Raw genomic sequence first — 17,930 nt, forward strand, 5'->3', positions numbered from 1 at the left:
AACCCAAGGATCATAGGTGCTATGACCCGAAACCACTTCCAAGACGTCATGCAACACCTACGCTTTGATGACATGTTCACACGCAGTGAGAGAGTGGAGACCGATAAGTTTGCTGCAATCTCCGATGTGTGGAGATCATTTGTCACCAACTGCATCGTATCCTACAACCCTGGTCAACACATCACTTTTGATGAACAGCTTTTCCCGTCAAAGACTCGCTGCTGTTGTCTGCAATACATTGCAACAAAACCAGACAAGTTTGGCATCTAGTTTTGGGTGGCTTGCGACTTGAAATCAAAGTACATCTGTAATGTCCTCCCATATCTTGGCAAGGACCCCAGTCGTCCCAGCGGGGAGAGACTGTCCAAAACTGTAGTGATGAGGCTGATGGAACCATTCATGGACAAGGGCAGAACTGCAACCATGGACAATTTATTTACATCATTGTCACTTGCACAACGACTGCTTAGCTGGAAAACCACTATCCTCGGAACAGTCAACAAGAGTCACCGGAAAATTCCTCAATCCGCTAGACAGATGGACCACACTGAATTCACCACTCAGGTGTTTTCAACCACAGGTGCCACACTGACAGTGTATTGCACCCAAACGAAAGAAGGCCGTCTACATTTTCAGCAGCATGCACAGCATGGTTGAGACTGAGGATACCAACAAAAGGAAGCCAAACACGGTCACACAATACAACCACACAAAGTGCGGCATGGATGTAATGGACCAAATGGTGTGGGAGTACAGTGTGCGTGCAGGAACATGGAGATGGCCAGTCGCCGTGTTCTACAACATGATAGACATGGCAGCACTGAATGCTCATGTTCTTTATCAGGCATGCACTGGGATACAGAAGAGACGGGTGGACTTACTGGTTGAGCTTGCAAAAGAGCTAGGTGACTCTCATCTGACTGAAAAGAAGGCACACAAGGAGAAACTCCTTCGGCAACAACCTTCCACACCCAGCCCTGGCAAAAGGGCGAAGTGTCATGTCAACCATCGATGCACGAACAATTGTGCAACTGAGAGATGTGTTGACTGCTACAAATACACGTGTGGCAAATGTACCAGGGACATACCCAGGCAGTGCCAGGTATGTTCCGACAGCACAGACAGACTGCTGAGTGAGTGCTGAAATGCTAGTCACACAAGAAGGACATGCCACTCACACACACACACACACACACGCAACCCCCCACTGCAGCCTATTGTAAATATGTGTGGAATTGTTTTATTCCTTGTACTTTTTTATTATTTTATAACAAAAATAAAAAGCATGGAAACAAATAACAGTTGTTCTTTTGTATATTTTTCACACAAAAATTTCAGTCCTCTTGTGCGATTTGTGCACAATTTTTTTCCGCTAGTGTGCTTGAGGCCTTAGACACAAATGCTTCTGGTCATTATTCACAGCTGTACCTTGCTCTAAATTTTCTAATTCTCTATTTAAAATATATAAAAAATGATTCATTGTTTCAGTGCTTTTTTGCTCAAATAAAACTAAACTAAATGCAATATTTGTAGTCTTTATATTATCAAATACAATAAACTGAATAGAACTAACTAGAAACTAAGGCTATGTGCACACGTAGGTCGGGTCCTCTGCGGGTTCTCCCGCAGCGGATTTGATAAATCTGCAGGGCAAAACCGCTGCGGTTATCCCTGCAGATTTATCGCGGTTTGTTTTGCGGTTTCCGCTGCGAGTTTACTCCTATACTATTGATGCTGCATATGCAGCAATATGCAGCATCAATAGTAATGTTAAAAATAATTTAAAAAAATGGATATATACTCACCCTCTGACGTACCGATCTCCTCGGCGCTGCACGCGGCGGTCTGGTTCCAAAGATGCTGTGCAAGAAGGACCTTCGTGACGTCACGGTCATGTGACCGCGACGTCACGGTCATGTGACCGCGACATCACGGTCATGTGACCGCGACGTCACTGCAGGTCCTGCTCGCACAGCAACCCTGCGACCGGATGGTCGCGTGCAGCGCTGAGAGGTGAGTATATCATTATTTTTTTATTTTATTTCTTTTTTTTACACACATATGTTTCCCAGGGCCTGGAGGAGAGTCGCCTCTCCTCCACCCCGGGTACCATCTACACATGATCCGCTTACTTCCCGCATCGTGGGCACAGCCCCATGCGGGAAGATAGCGGATCAATGCATTCCTATGTGTGCAGAATCGCAGCGAAGAAGTGACATGCTGCGGAATGTAAACCGCTGCGTTTCTGCGCGGTTTTTCCCGCAGCATGTGCACAGCGGATTGCGGTTTCCATAGGGTTTACATGTAACTGTAAACGCAATGGAAACTGCTGCGGACCTGCAGCTGCAGAAGCACTGCGGATCCGTGGTAAAACCCGCAAAGTGTGAACATGGCCTAAATGGCTAAACTCAATGGAAAACAACAACCTCCTGTGGTGCGAGAGTAATGGCCTTAATTACAGAACAAAAGACAGTGATTAGAGGATGTTAGCTAAAATCCTTCAGGTCATTCGACCCGTCTCTGGGTTCCAAAGGTAGAAATGTTAAATGACCCCTCTCTGGGACTTCTAGTGCTAAGCAGATTGAATGTAGGCCAAATTCTTGTGATTGGTGAATATAGCAAAAGGATGAATGGCTCCCTCAAGGAGATAATGCCACTCCTCCAACGCCAACTTTATGGCCAAGAGTCCTTTGTCTCCAATGGAGTAATTGCGTTCGGATGACGAGAATGCTTTGGAGAAGAACCCTCAGGCAACTAACCATCTGGATGTAGACCTCTGGGAGACAACTGCTCCTGCTCCTGTAGAGAAGGCATCCACCTCGAGGATGAAGGGTCTGCTTGCGTCTGGACGCTGAAGTATGGAGGCAGAAGCAAACTCGTGTTTCAGAGCCAGGAAGGCATTTTCAGCCTCTGCAGACCAACAACTGGGGTTAACGCCTTTGCAGATAAGGGAGGAAATAGGCTTGGATAACAAAGAAATATGAAGGATAAATTGCCTGTAATAGTTGGCAAAGCCAAGGAAACGCTGAGTGGCCTTAAGCCCGAGGGGAAGCGGCCAACTGAGAATGGCAGATACCTTTTCTGGATCCATGTTTAGGTCAGAATCAGAGACAATATATCCTAAAAAAGGTAAAGATGTCGGCTCAAAGACACATTTTTCTTTCTTAGTCGTTGCAGTACCTGACGAATGTCCCATCTTTGAGAGGGCAAATCCGGGGAGAAAATGAGAATGTCATCCAGGTTGACCACAACATAGGAGTAAAGGAGGTCTCGAAAGACATCATTGACAAATGCTTGAAACACCGCAGGGGCATTGCAGAGACCGAATGGCATAATTAAATATTCATAATGGCCGTCTCGCGTGTTGAATGTGGCTTTCCACTCATCCCTAGTGCGAATACGGACCAAGTTATAGGCTCCTCGAAGTTCCAGCTTGGTGAATATTCGTGCCCCCTCAATGGATCAAAAAGCTCTGGGATAAGCGTCAGAGGATATTTTTTCTTGACTGTAATGTTGTTCAGACCTCTGTAATCTATACAGGGATGAAGAGAGACATCTTTCTTCTTCAAGAAGAAAAATCCGGCACCAGCAGGTGAGGAGGATTTCCGAATAAAACCAGATTTTCCAGAACATACTCCGACATGGCTTGAGTCTCTGTAGGGGAGAGTGGATAAATTCTGCTCCTAGTAGGGACGGCGCCAGGAATGAGTTCAGTTGGGCAGTTCTCTGCCTCCTTCTTGCTGAAGACATCTGCGAACGAGCAATAGGCGGAAGGCAATCCTGCGGGAGCAGAAGAGGGATGAGAGAAACCTACAGAATGCACCTGCAGCAAACACCGTCCCTGTCAAGGCTGCCCCCAGAGCAGTATACTACCAGTGTGCCAATGTAAGGTAGGCTCATGAGCCCTAAGCCAGGGAAGACCAAGAATAACCGAATGGGATAGGCTGGACAGGACATAAAAAGCAATCTTCTCCCGGTGTAGAGCTCCTACCTGAAGCTCCACCTCCTCAGTAACCTGAGTAACTTTCTTCTGCAGGGGTCTGCCATCCACAGATGCAATTAAGAGTAGATTTTTCAATGTCTTAACAGGAATTTGAAACTTACAAACCTCCTCAAGCCTAATAAATTTCCCTGCCACACTCGAATCCACATAAGGTTCCCAATAATAGTGTTTAAAGCCCAAAAGCAATACACAGACAGGGTTAAGGGTAGAGAGGAATCACATGCATCTAGGGAGGCCTCTCTTACCTGACCTAGGTGGAAGAGTTTCCCAGATGTTCAGGACAGGAACGAAGCAAGTGAGAAACACTGCCACAATAGAAACAAAGACCATGTGAGAGCCTCTCCTTGCAACATTGCTCAGCCATTTTAAGTCGATCCACCTGCATCACGGGTCGCGGGCTAGGTGGTCTGCAAATAGATGAGGACAAACGAGGAGATCTCTACCAAGCAGATTCACGAGATCACTCTTGAAAGCGTAGATCAATTCATGTAGCAAGTGAGATTAAATCTTCCAGAGAAGTTGGGGCATCTCGCCCAGCCAGCTCATCTTTACTTCGGCCCGACAGACCTTGCCAGAAAGCCCTGACCAGAGCCTCGTTGTTCCACCCTAACTTAGAAGACAAAGTGCGAAACCGAATGATGTATTGGCCAACGGAAAGAGAACCCTGATTGAGATTAAAGAGGGACTCAGTAGTAGATTCCAAGTGACCAGGTTCATCAAACACTCTGAGAAAGGTCTCCAAGAAAATTGACAGCTGGGAAATAATGGGATCATCACATTCCCAGAGAGGATTAACCCACACCAAAGCCTCTCCCTCTAAATGTGAAACCACAAATGCCACCTTGGCCCTATCGGTTTGATACTGCAGCGGCAATAACTCGAAGTGTAGACGACACTGATTCAAAAACCCACTGCAAAACTTCGGGTCACCACTATACCGAGGTGGTTTACCTAGATGAGGTGGAGGGTGTGGTATAGGATCGAGATCCCGGGACAGCGCCTGAGTAGAGGCCATAGCAGTGGACTGCAAGGAAAACAACTGATCATCTACTGAGGCCATGTAAATAAGTATGCGAGCTTGTGTGTCTTACTATTGGACAAGCACCTGCTGGAGACTTGCAGGCTGGGTTGCGTTACCCAGATGAGAAGCCTGCAACGCGAGAGACGGGATTCCATGGTTTTCATGAACGACATAATGCGGTTCTGATTTTCCCGCAGAAATACCAGCTCCTTTTGAATAGCCGCAGAGGTACCAGTGGGGTCCATGGTCTGATTATACTGTAACAGGTCCTGGAGTGGACCCTCTGGGTTGGGATACCAGAGCCCCCTGGGTGAGCTAACCAAGTGAACCCACCCCCTATACTGGGAGTGTTAGGGGCAGGCCCAAAGGGGTTAACATCCAAACTGCAGGTACCAAAGGGGCGACTCATAGTGGACAAATAGAGAAGGAATAGAGGGACCAGGGAGAGAGAGAGAGGATAACAGAGGCCAGGAGGATGGATCAGGAGCCAGGGGGACAGAACAAGAGACAAGGAGGAAGGGAACCAGACGGAGGCTGAGGACCTGCGGTGGAAGAAGCTGGGATGAATGCCAGGAACCACAGAGGACACACCCTGTAAAACAAAAGGGAACAGGGTAACAGAAACTGGGGCAGAACACTGGAAGGCAGTATGACAGGAGAAACACAGCTGAAACAGGGATGAGGCAGAGAAATGCAGAAAGGGGACCTGACTATAGCGCAGCACAATAACCAGCAAGAAATTTGGAGACCGGGCACACAAGAGAGATAATCAGGCGCTTACCAAGGCAGGAGGGGTTCTGAAATACCGAATGAGAGCCGCCATGACAGGGCGTAGCCACTGGGTCACGACCTCCTTCCGGCATAAGGAGGTAAAGAAGCGCGCGGCTGACACCTACGGCGCATGCATGGACAGCGAACTAGCCGGGAACCAGGAAGCACTGGCAAGGAGCAGCACGAGACCCACACAGTGTCGTGCTGGGGGAGCGGAGGAGACAAGGTGTGTATCCGAAGCGGCAGGCGTAACAGGGATTATTGCCTTATAAATTATAATTCTTGCTGCTGCTTTTTTCCATATACTCATTGACAGATTCATGTTTTTGTGGTGATCTGTACTCATAAATTAATCAACACTGGTAGTGTTGCTTACGCTCATGCAGACTTTACTGTTGCCACGTATAAGAAAAAAATATTTTCAGGGCCGGTTCAAATTCCTTCTATATTCTACAATAATACAACTCTTATCTGCAATTCTTCTAGGTAGAGCTGTTCCAGTAGGAATAGCATATTACTGTCATACTGTGGCAATCTTCAGTAAGGAAGGGGGGCCTCAAACTGTATCTGGAACTGGAATCCTAACTATCACTGGGGGGTACTCTTAAAGATAGAGAGGCCTGAGTCTCTGACCTTACTATGCTCCTGTTAATGTCCTATGCTGTATCCTCCCCCTCCCCTAGGAGGTCTAGGACAGATATATTAGAGCATATACATGTAAGACAAAAGAGGATATTGTGGAATAAAGGGATGGATAAGAAGGTACAAACCAAATGGAAATAAAATAATGGAGAAAGCATACACCCAAAAACAGCAAAGAACAATCTCCAGCAGCAACTGCTTACTCCAACTTTAGCACACCAACTCCAGCAAGCCAGGAAGTAAAACCTTCACCGGTTGTGACAAGAAGGTTTGGTCAGGTTTTATAGAGAGAGAAAACGAGCAAGTCAGAAGTAGCTGTGAGATGGAACTGCATGTCTCTAACCAGCATACAAAGTGTTGCTAACCACTTCAGTGCAAAAGTAAATGAAGTCCATTTAATATGAGGAACAAAACACACAGGCTAAATGGAAGACCTGTGATTCACAGTGCGTAAAGATTGCCTAACCCCAGATCTCCCATGAGGACGTGACACACTTGTGATAAATACAGACATCTAGTCAGGGATTATTGCCTTATAAATTATAATCCATGCTAGTGCTTATTTCCATACATTCATTGACACATTCATGCTTTTTATGGTGATCTGTACTCAAAAATTCATCAAAGCTGGCAATGTTGCTTGCGTTCCTCCAAAGTTTGTTGCTGCCACGCACAAGAAAAAAATCTTTCCCGGGCTAGTTCATATCCCTTCTACATTCTGCAATAATATTGCTCTCATCTGCAATTCATCTAGGTTGAACTGTCACAGAAGGAGTAGCGTATTACAACCATCTTGCCAGGGATTATTGCGTTATAAATTATAATCCTTGCTGCTGAAACCTAAAATCTAAAAATATCAAACTAACATCTATTCATTCCCTAATAATACTGCTGTTAGCTCAGTTTTGTATAGGAATAGATGCTAGGTATCCTCTGCTGGAAATGAGTGTACATTCTGGTCATACACATCATCATTTCCACTTTCCATAACTTGATTGCTTTTTTCCATATACTAATTGACAGATTCTTGTTTTTAACAGTGATCTGTACTCGGAAATTCATCAAAGCAGGCGATATGAATTGATTTGATGTGTTCATTCGCAGTTTCACTGTAGCAGCTGTATGTAAGAGGTTGTGGTGGGAGAATTTGTGCAACTTGAGCTGGAATTACGACTTCTGAACAATCCAGTGCTTTGTTTCCATCCATATTTTGGGGTGTCTTGACGTATGCTTGGGATCATTGTCCTGCTGGAAGACCCATGACCTAGAATACAAAGCCAGATTTCTGACACTGAACACTACATTGCGACCCTAAATCCTTTGGGAATCTACACATTTCACAACCACAAAATATCTTTGAACCTCCACTATATTTGACCACAACTACTATGTTAATTGATTTGTAGGCCTCATTCCATTTGCAGTAAACAGTAGAATGATATGCTTTATCAAAAAGCTATCTTGTTGTCATCTGTCCACAAGATGCCTGTTGGCCCTCTAGCAATTGTGAGGTCCAACTGCTGGCCCTCTAACAACCGTAATGGCCACCAGATGGCCCTCTACAAATAGTGAGGTCTGTCTGATGGCTCTGAAAAAAAATTGTGACTTTCAGAGTCCTTCCTTCATAAATTAAACAGGATGTGTCTGATCATCTCTCACACACCACATGGCCAGATAAGGTAGTAAAATGTTAAAATTACATTTTCTGATAAATGTTTTTTTCACCATTGAAAGCAATGCAAATTGTGCAAAAATACAGGAAAAACAATACACGTGAACATAACTCCAAGGTGTGGAGGAGCATTTTTTTGTCTCTTATTTATTTTGCCTTAAATGCAAGTCATTATCTTGGAAATAATTTTTCTTAACATTCTTTTTCCAGTAAATTCCATTTTAACTTTGGTTTAGTATGTTTTATTGTCAGTTCGTAAAATTGGCGTAATACTCTGGCAACATAGTTCACAGCAGCAACCTGGAAATCAGAGAGGGTATCATGTGTCTTATGCATGCTGTTCCCGTGCCATTTCAGCACTGTTTCCATAGATTTCAGCAATATTTAGACCTCTCCAGACCACAGGGGAAGGGCACTGGGAAAATGAAATGTTCGAGTTTGCCATTGACTTCCATTATACTTGTTCTGATGGTGAAGATGCTATGGCCATGTACCTTGCTGAACTCTTGTATCAACTCTATATTTTTCCCACTCCCCTGTATATACACAAGACAGTTTAACCCCTTAGTGACAGAGCCAATTTGGTACTTAATGACCGAGCCAATTTTTACAATTCTGACCACTGTCACTTTATGAGGTTATAACTCTGGAACGCTTTATCGGATCCCGCTGATTCTGAGATTGTTTTTTCGTGACATATTGTACTTCAAGTTATTGGTAACAATTCTTTGATATTACTTACGATTATTTATGAAAAAAAATGGAAATATGGCGAAATTTTTTTAAAATTTAGCAATTTTCAAACTTTGTATTTTTATGCCCTTAAATCAGAGAGATATGTCACGAAAAATAGTTAATAAATAACATTTCTCACATGTCCACTTTACATCAGCACAATTTTGGAAACAAATTTTTTTTTTGTTAGGGAGTTATAAGGGTTAAAATTTGACCAGCAATTTCTCATTTTTACAACACCATGTTTTTTTTAGGGACCACATCACCTTTGAAGTCATTTTGAGGGGTATATATGATAGAAAATAACCAAGTGTGACACCATTCTAAAAACTGCACCCCTCAAGCTGCTCAAAACCACATTCAAGAAGTTTATTAACCCTTTACGTACTTCACAGGAACTGAAACAATGTGGAAGAAAAAAATGAACATTTAACTTTTTTTTGCAAACATTTTAATTCAGAACCATTTTTTTTAATTTTCACAAGTGTAAAAACAGAAATTTAACCACATATTTTGTTGTGCAATTTCTCCTGAGTATGCTGATACCCCATATGTGGAGGTAAACCACTGTTTGGGCGCACCGCAGAGCTTGGAAGTGAAGGAGTGCCGTTTGACTGTTTCAATGCAGAATTGGCTGGAATTGAGATCGGACGCCATGTCGCGTTTGGAGAGCCCCTAATGTGCCTAAACAGTGGAAACCCCCCAGAAGTGACACCATTTTGGAAACTAGACCCCTTAAGGAACTTAACCAACAGATAAAAGAAAACATCCCAGTATATATGACAAGAGATCATAGATATAAATACTAGATAGTAACTTAATGACAACACTGAGTAGGACTATAATGGACAAACTGCAATATAATACAACAACACAACCAAGAAAAAGAAACAGTCAAAACGTCCAATTATGTATAAATATACAATTAATCTTTATTATAAATAACAGGTGAAAAAAATGGCAAGGAATGGATCCCCCATGATGGCCTCACCACGCATAGATAGGGCACAGGTAGGTGTACATCAGAATAACGTATATTGAGGACAATGTACCATAATATGATGAATATATCTGTTCAATAGTAGAAATAACATATATCAATATCAATCATACATATAGGAATGATACATACCCGTGGATGAATATATGAGTCGCTGTGTACACACTACCGCGCCCACCCCGACGCGCGTTTCGGCAGAATGCCTTTCTCAAGGGGTAACATAATGTACTCACGGATTTAATTTATAGCTCCTAGAACCTGCGATTTTGCGCCAAAAACGGGCCCTTCCTGTTGCATCATCAAGAACCGTCACCGGCGCTCACAGTGCGGCGACACCGGAAGCACATGGGCCCATGTGATCCAGGGTCACCAGCCCTGCAGCGTCCGAGACCGGAACTGACGTGTATGCGCAAGCGCAAGCGCATAGTACCAGTCTAATGCCATATTGGTACAGTGAACTCCAGCATGCAGCCATCTTGGTAGAGGAGAAAAGGAATCACCGTGTACAATGCATATAAGGCTGCATACTAATAGCGCAAGTGCCAACATATTATCACTAAGGGCACAAATGTGACATTACCGCAGGCTAAATAGCATAAAAACAGCAACAAATCGCATATCTGGAGCGTATGCTCGGTACATATATACGCCAAATAACATATTGTGAAACACCAAAAGAAAAATAAAACACATACATATAAAATAAAGAAAAAGGGGAGGGGAAGAGGAGAAAATAGGGATATATAAATATATGCTGCAAAACCACAAATACAAACCAGTAGACAGAATATATCATAAAGGGCACATTATACACATCCTTAACTATTTAATATATGTGGATATCTCACGTATTATATCTCATATACATCAATTCTCACATAAATGAAGAAAATAGACATATCATAGGTCCACATAAATAAATACATTAGTATGACTATTATCAATACAATCAGAATCAAATAGTTTTCCTATGCATATATATTAAGATGGAAAAGCCACAAGCATATATAAATAGGTAAAAACACTTAATAAGCATATATCTTCCTTCTACGTATATGAAGTGGTCCACATATATGTATGTCTTGTTGTTTTCATATCCACCAAAGAATTGTAGATCCATAGTCCACCGATGTTGATGTCCTCATAATATTCTACGAATAACCCCCACTACGGTGTCACAACATAATTACTAGAAAGAATAAAAAATCTTTTAAAAACACAAAATAAAAACATACGCAAAGAGGATATCATGCTGGAGAAGCACAGCAACCCACGGACTATAGATATGGGACAAAAGATAAATTTTCATTCAGACCGTCCGGTTGGACGGTCTGGAGGCGCCATATCCACTGTGTCTCTAATTTTCCCAGTCGCTTAGATAGCTGGCCGCCTCTAATATTAATTTTCAGGGCATCAATGCCCCGAACTTTTAGTAATGATGAATTACAGTCATGAGATTCCCAGAAATGCCTCGGCAAAGTTTTAAGCATTGACCCATCCGTGTGGCCAGAGGCCGCCTGTATTCCAAGTACGTGTTCCCTAATCCGTACCTTAAGTTGGCGGGTAGTCAAACCAACATAAATCAATCCGCAGGGACACGTAGCATAATAGATAACATAACGTGTATTACACGTTATATGCTGCCTAATTGTATACAATCTAGAACCTTTAGAATAAGAGAAGGAACTAGATCTATCAACATTGGGGCAGGCGACACAATGGCCACACGGAGTACATCCAGGTCCTGGCCTAAATCTATCCAGAAATGCTGTAGGGTGTTGGCTTCCATAATGGCTTCTAACAAGGTGGTCCCTAAGATTCCTGGCCCTCCTAAATGTTAATGATGGCCGAGTTGGAAGGAATTTTTTCATAGTGGGATCAACCATTAGAATTGGCCATGCCTTTTCTATAACCCTCCGTACCTCATCCGCCCTTGAACTAAAAGTAGTAATGAATCTTAGTTTACTGTCATTGTTAACACTACTTCCCCTAGCAGTATCTGGGGCCCCATATAATAATTTATCACGTGGGGTATGTTTAGCTGTTAAGTAGGCTTTTTTGATTGACCTCCCACTATATCCACGAGCTTTGAACCGCATCTTAAGCTCTATAGCTCGTCTCTCAAAATCTACCCCCGTGGAGCAGATCCGTTTGAGACGGAGAAACTGTCCCACCGGGATAGATTTGATCATGTGTTTCGGGTGTCCCGAAGAGGCTTGTAACAATGTATTTGTGGACGTTTTTTTGCGGTAGATGTCAGTATTTAACATTCCCGTGTGATTCTTCTTAATTGTAACATCAAGAAAATCAATAGATTCATCATCAGATATAAAGGAGAGATGAATATTCATGTCATTGCTGTTCAGGAGCACCATATACTCAGCAAGGTCGACGGATGTGCCCTGCCAGATGAAGAAGATATCATCAATATACCGTGTCCACAAGGGTACACGGTCTATTGATCCCTGTTCGTCCGACAGGGGGAGGTCCCTCTCCCACAGCCCCAGGAAGAGCCCGGCATAGGCAGGCGCAAAGGCCGCGCCCATGGCGGTCCCCTGGAGCTGTAAGTAGAAGGACCCCTTGAAGACAAAAAAATTGTGGGTGAGGGTGAACTCTAAAAGCTCCAGCAGAAGCGATCTTATACCTATGGATAGTGAGGACATATTCAAAAAATGTCGTACTGCATAAATACCATCTCTGTGTCTTATATTGGTATAAAGAGATTCCACATCTGCCGAAACTAATAGAGTCCCACCCTCTAAACACAATCCGTCGACCCTGCGAAGCAAATCCCCAGTATCTTTCAAAAATGATGGAAGACTCGTGACAAGTGGCTGGAGGTGAAAATCTATCCACCTGTTTACATTTTCCAGCAAGTTCCCCCTACCCGAGATTATAGGTCTGCCGGGTGGCGACGGAAGGTCCTTATGTATTTTAGGTAGTAAATACAAAGTTGGTATTGTTGGTTCCTCAACCATCAACGCCAATGCAAGATCTTTGGTGATAACGTCGTCCCGCAATGCCCTCTGGATAATGGACTCCAATTGTCTCGAAAATGCTGAGAGTGGATTATATGTTAGCTTTTTGTAACAGACATTGTTTTCTAATTGTCTGTAAGCTTCTCTCTCATACATCTCCGTGGGCCACAGGACGATGTTACCACCTTTGTCTGCCGGTTTTATAACCACATCCGGCAAATCCTTTAGGAATTGTAATCTTTCCCTTTCACCCCTTGTGAGGTTATCATATACAGGAGATTTGCGGATGTGATTAAGGTCTTCCGTCACCACCCGAACAAACAAATCTATGTTAGTACAAGAGGATAAAGGTGGGAACTTCCTGGAATGTGGGCGGATGGATGGAGAGATCTTACCTCCATCATGGCGATGTTCCACCGCCAGTTCCTCCAAGATTCTTAGTGCACTCTGTTCTTCCTCTGTGGGGAATAACATATGTAATTCGTTATTAAAATGGTATCTCCTGAACAGCAAGGACCTGGTGAAAAGATGAAGATCCTTAATAGTGGAAAACAGATTAAAACTGGCCGTAGGAGAAAATGAAAGGCCTTTCTCTAAGAGCTGAAGATCAGTAACAGATAAATTATATTTACTTAAGTTGATCACCTTATTATCCTTTTTTGGCATTAATGCAGATGTATTACCCCTCCTATAAGGATGGTACAGGTGATCACGTAGCCTGGCATCTCCACCACCAGCAGTAGATGTAGATGCTGATGATAAATCTGATCGTCCACTCAAACATGATAAAGAAATATTAGAGGATGTTCTCTCTCGTTGACGGTAGTTTTTATTTTTCCACAGATATATTCTCTCAGTTTGATAGTCTTTAGTATCTCTGCTGAATTTTATGATCTGAGAGTCCTGGATCTTTTTGGCCAGATTATCCATAGTTTTTTCCAGGTCCACTTCAAATTGCTGTAGTTTCTCATTGGGACAACCAGCCCTAACTTCCACCTGAATGGGATCTATTTTCTTATCCAATTCTGTGATACAATTTGTATAGTGATTAATCAAAAGTTGTATAAGTGAGGTAGAGCACAAGGTACATGCTTCCTCCCATTGTGAGATAAAGGAGGTGTCCTCAATTTAAAAGGAGGGTATAACCCTAAAGGTACCGTCACACATTGAAATTTTCATCGCTGCGAGTGCACGATTCGTGACGTCGCAGCGTCGTATAATCATCGCTCCAGCGTCGTAGACTGCGGTCACACGTTGCAATCACGGCGCTGGAGCGATGCCGAAGTCCCCGAGTAACCAGGGTAAACATCGGGTAACTAAGCGCAGGGCCGCGCTTAGTAACCCGATGTTTACCCTGGTTACCAGCGTAAACGTAAAAAAACAAACCGTACATACTCACCCGTCGGTGTCCTTCAGGTCCCTTTTCCGGCCGGCACTCAGAGCAGGAAGCAGACGGCAAGGGACCTGAAGGACACCGACGGGTGAGTATGTACGGTTTGTTTTTTTACGTTTACGCTTGTAACCAGGGTAAACATCGGGTTACTAAGCGCGGCCCTGCGCTTAGTTACCCGATGTTTACCCTGGTTACAAGCGAAGACATCGCTGGATCGCTGTCACACACAACGATCCAGCGATGTCAGCGGGTGATCAAGCGACGAAAGAAAGTTCCAAACGATCTGCTACGACGTACGATTCTCAGCAGGGTGTCTGATCGCAGTAGCGTGTCAGACACAGCGATATCGTAACGATATCGCTAGAACGTCACGAATCGTAACGTCGTAGCGATGGAAATTTCAATGTGTGACGGTACCCTAACTCTAAGGCCACGTGGAATCATGTTGTTTCTCATATATTTGTCCAGGAACAGCCTGTTCCACCAGAGGCGCGAGCGTCTCAAAAGCATAGATTTAATAGACTGCAATTTATCGTCCCATATCAAGTCCGCCGGAGGCTGCGCATCCGTCCCTCCGCCACCTAACACCTGATACACCTGTTCGAGCCAAACCTTTTCTTTGGCCCGGTAGTCCATTTTATCTTCAAAGAGTCCTGTGCATAACACAGCAAATAGAATTAACCAACAGATAAAAGAAAACATCCCAGTATATATGACAAGAGATCATAGATATAAATACTAGATAGTAACTTAATGACAACACTGAGTAGGACTATAATGGACAAACTGCAATATAATACAACAACACAACCAAGAAAAAGAAACAGTCAAAACGTCCAATTATGTATAAATATACAATTAATCTTTATTATAAATAACAGGTGAAAAAAATGGCAAGGAATGGATCCCCCATGATGGCCTCACCACGCATAGATAGGGCACAGGTAGGTGTACATCAGAATAACGTATATTGAGGACAATGTACCATAATATGATGAATATATCTGTTCAATAGTAGAAATAACATATATCAATATCAATCATACATATAGGAATGATACATACCCGTGGATGAATATATGAGTCGCTGTGTACACACTACCGCGCCCACCCCGACGCGCGTTTCGGCAGAATGCCTTTCTCAAGGGGTAACATAATGTACTCACGGATTTAATTTATAGCTCCTAGAACCTGCGATTTTGCGCCAAAAACGGGCCCTTCCTGTTGCATCATCAAGAACCGTCACCGGCGCTCACAGTGCGGCGACACCGGAAGCACATGGGCCCATGTGATCCAGGGTCACCAGCCCTGCAGCGTCCGAGACCGGAACTGACGTGTATGCGCAAGCGCAAGCGCATAGTACCAGTCTAATGCCATATTGGTACAGTGAACTCCAGCATGCAGCCATCTTGGTAGAGGAGAAAAGGAATCACCGTGTACAATGCATATAAGGCTGCATACTAATAGCGCAAGTGCCAACATATTATCACTAAGGGCACAAATGTGACATTACCGCAGGCTAAATAGCATAAAAACAGCAACAAATCGCATATCTGGAGCGTATGCTCGGTACATATATACGCCAAATAACATATTGTGAAACACCAAAAGAAAAATAAAACACATACATATAAAATAAAGAAAAAGGGGAGGGGAAGAGGAGAAAATAGGGATATATAAATATATGCTGCAAAACCACAAATACAAACCAGTAGACAGAATATATCATAAAGGGCACATTATACACATCCTTAACTATTTAATATATGTGGATATCTCACGTATTATATCTCATATACATCAATTCTCACATAAATGAAGAAAATAGACATATCATAGGTCCACATAAATAAATACATTAGTATGACTATTATCAATACAATCAGAATCAAATAGTTTTCCTATGCATATATATTAAGATGGAAAAGCCACAAGCATATATAAATAGGTAAAAACACTTAATAAGCATATATCTTCCTTCTACGTATATGAAGTGGTCCACATATATGTATGTCTTGTTGTTTTCATATCCACCAAAGAATTGTAGATCCATAGTCCACCGATGTTGATGTCCTCATAATATTCTACGAATAACCCCCACTACGGTGTCACAACATAATTACTAGAAAGAATAAAAAATCTTTTAAAAACACAAAATAAAAACATACGCAAAGAGGATATCATGCTGGAGAAGCACAGCAACCCACGGACTATAGATATGGGACAAAAGATAAATTTTCATTCAGACCGTCCGGTTGGACGGTCTGGAGGCGCCATATCCACTGTGTCTCTAATTTTCCCAGTCGCTTAGATAGCTGGCCGCCTCTAATATTAATTTTCAGGGCATCAATGCCCCGAACTTTTAGTAATGATGAATTACAGTCATGAGATTCCCAGAAATGCCTCGGCAAAGTTTTAAGCATTGACCCATCCGTGTGGCCAGAGGCCGCCTGTATTCCAAGTACGTGTTCCCTAATCCGTACCTTAAGTTGGCGGGTAGTCAAACCAACATAAATCAATCCGCAGGGACACGTAGCATAATAGATAACATAACGTGTATTACACGTTATATGCTGCCTAATTGTATACAATCTAGAACCTTTAGAATTAGAGAAGGAACTAGATCTATCAACATTGGGGCAGGCGACACAATGGCCACACGGAGTACATTAAGGTCCTGGCCGAAAGCCATTCTGCCGAAACGCGCGTCGGGGTGGGCGCGGTAGTGTGTACACAGCGACTCATATATTCATCCACGGGTATGTATCATTCCTATATGTATGATTGATATTGATATATGTTATTTCTACTATTGAACAGATATATTCATCATATTATGGTACATTGTCCTCAATATACGTTATTCTGATGTACACCTACCTGTGCCCTATCTATGCGTGGTGAGGCCATCATGGGGGATCCATTCCTTGCCATTTTTTTCACCTGTTATTTATAATAAAGATTAATTGTATATTTATACATAATTGGACGTTTTGACTGTTTCTTTTTCTTGGTTGTGTTGCCCTTAAGGAACTTATCTAGATGTGTGGTGAGCACTTTGAACCCCCAAGTGCTTCACAGAAGTTTATAACGTAGAGCCGTGAAAATAAAAAATCGCATTTGTTTTCACAAAAATGATTTTTTCGCCCACAAATTCTTATTTTCACAAGGGTAACAGGAGAAATTAGACCACAAAAGTTGTTGTGCAATTTCTCCTGAGTACGTCGATACCCCATATGTGGGGGTAAACCACTGTTTGGGCGCACCGCAGAGCTTGGAAGTGTAGTGCCGTTTGACTTTTTCAATGCAGAATCGGCTGGAATTGAGATCGGATGCCATGTCGCGTTTGGAGAGCCCCTGATGTGCCTAAACAGTGGAAACCCCCCACAAGTGATACCATTTTGGAAACTAGACCCCTTAAGGAACTTATCTAGATGTGTGGTGAGCACTTTGAACCCCCAAAGGCTTTACAGAAGTTTATAACGTAGAGCCGTGAAAATAAAAAATCACATTTTTTCTACAAAAATGATATTTTTGCCCCCAAATTTTTATTTTCACAAGGGTAACAGGAGAAATTAGACCACAAATGTTGTTGTGCAATTTCTCCTGAGTACGTCGATACCCCATATATGGGGGTAAACCACTGTTTGGGCGCACCGCAGAGCTTGGAAGAGAAGGAGTGTCGTTTTACTTTTTCAATGTAGAATTGGCTGGA

At 42.9% G+C, this 17,930-nt stretch overlaps 1 protein-coding gene across 2 annotated transcripts in view; it reads left to right on the top strand.

Annotated features, from left to right (window-relative positions):
* LOC143773852 (teneurin-2-like) overlaps positions 1 to 17,930 on the top strand; it is a 2,235,081-nt gene that overhangs the window by 1,429,569 nt on the left and 787,582 nt on the right. The window lies entirely within an intron of this gene.

This window comes from Ranitomeya variabilis, chromosome 5 (assembly GCF_051348905.1).
Source record: "Ranitomeya variabilis isolate aRanVar5 chromosome 5, aRanVar5.hap1, whole genome shotgun sequence".
Lineage (NCBI taxonomy): Eukaryota > Metazoa > Chordata > Amphibia > Anura > Dendrobatidae > Ranitomeya > Ranitomeya variabilis.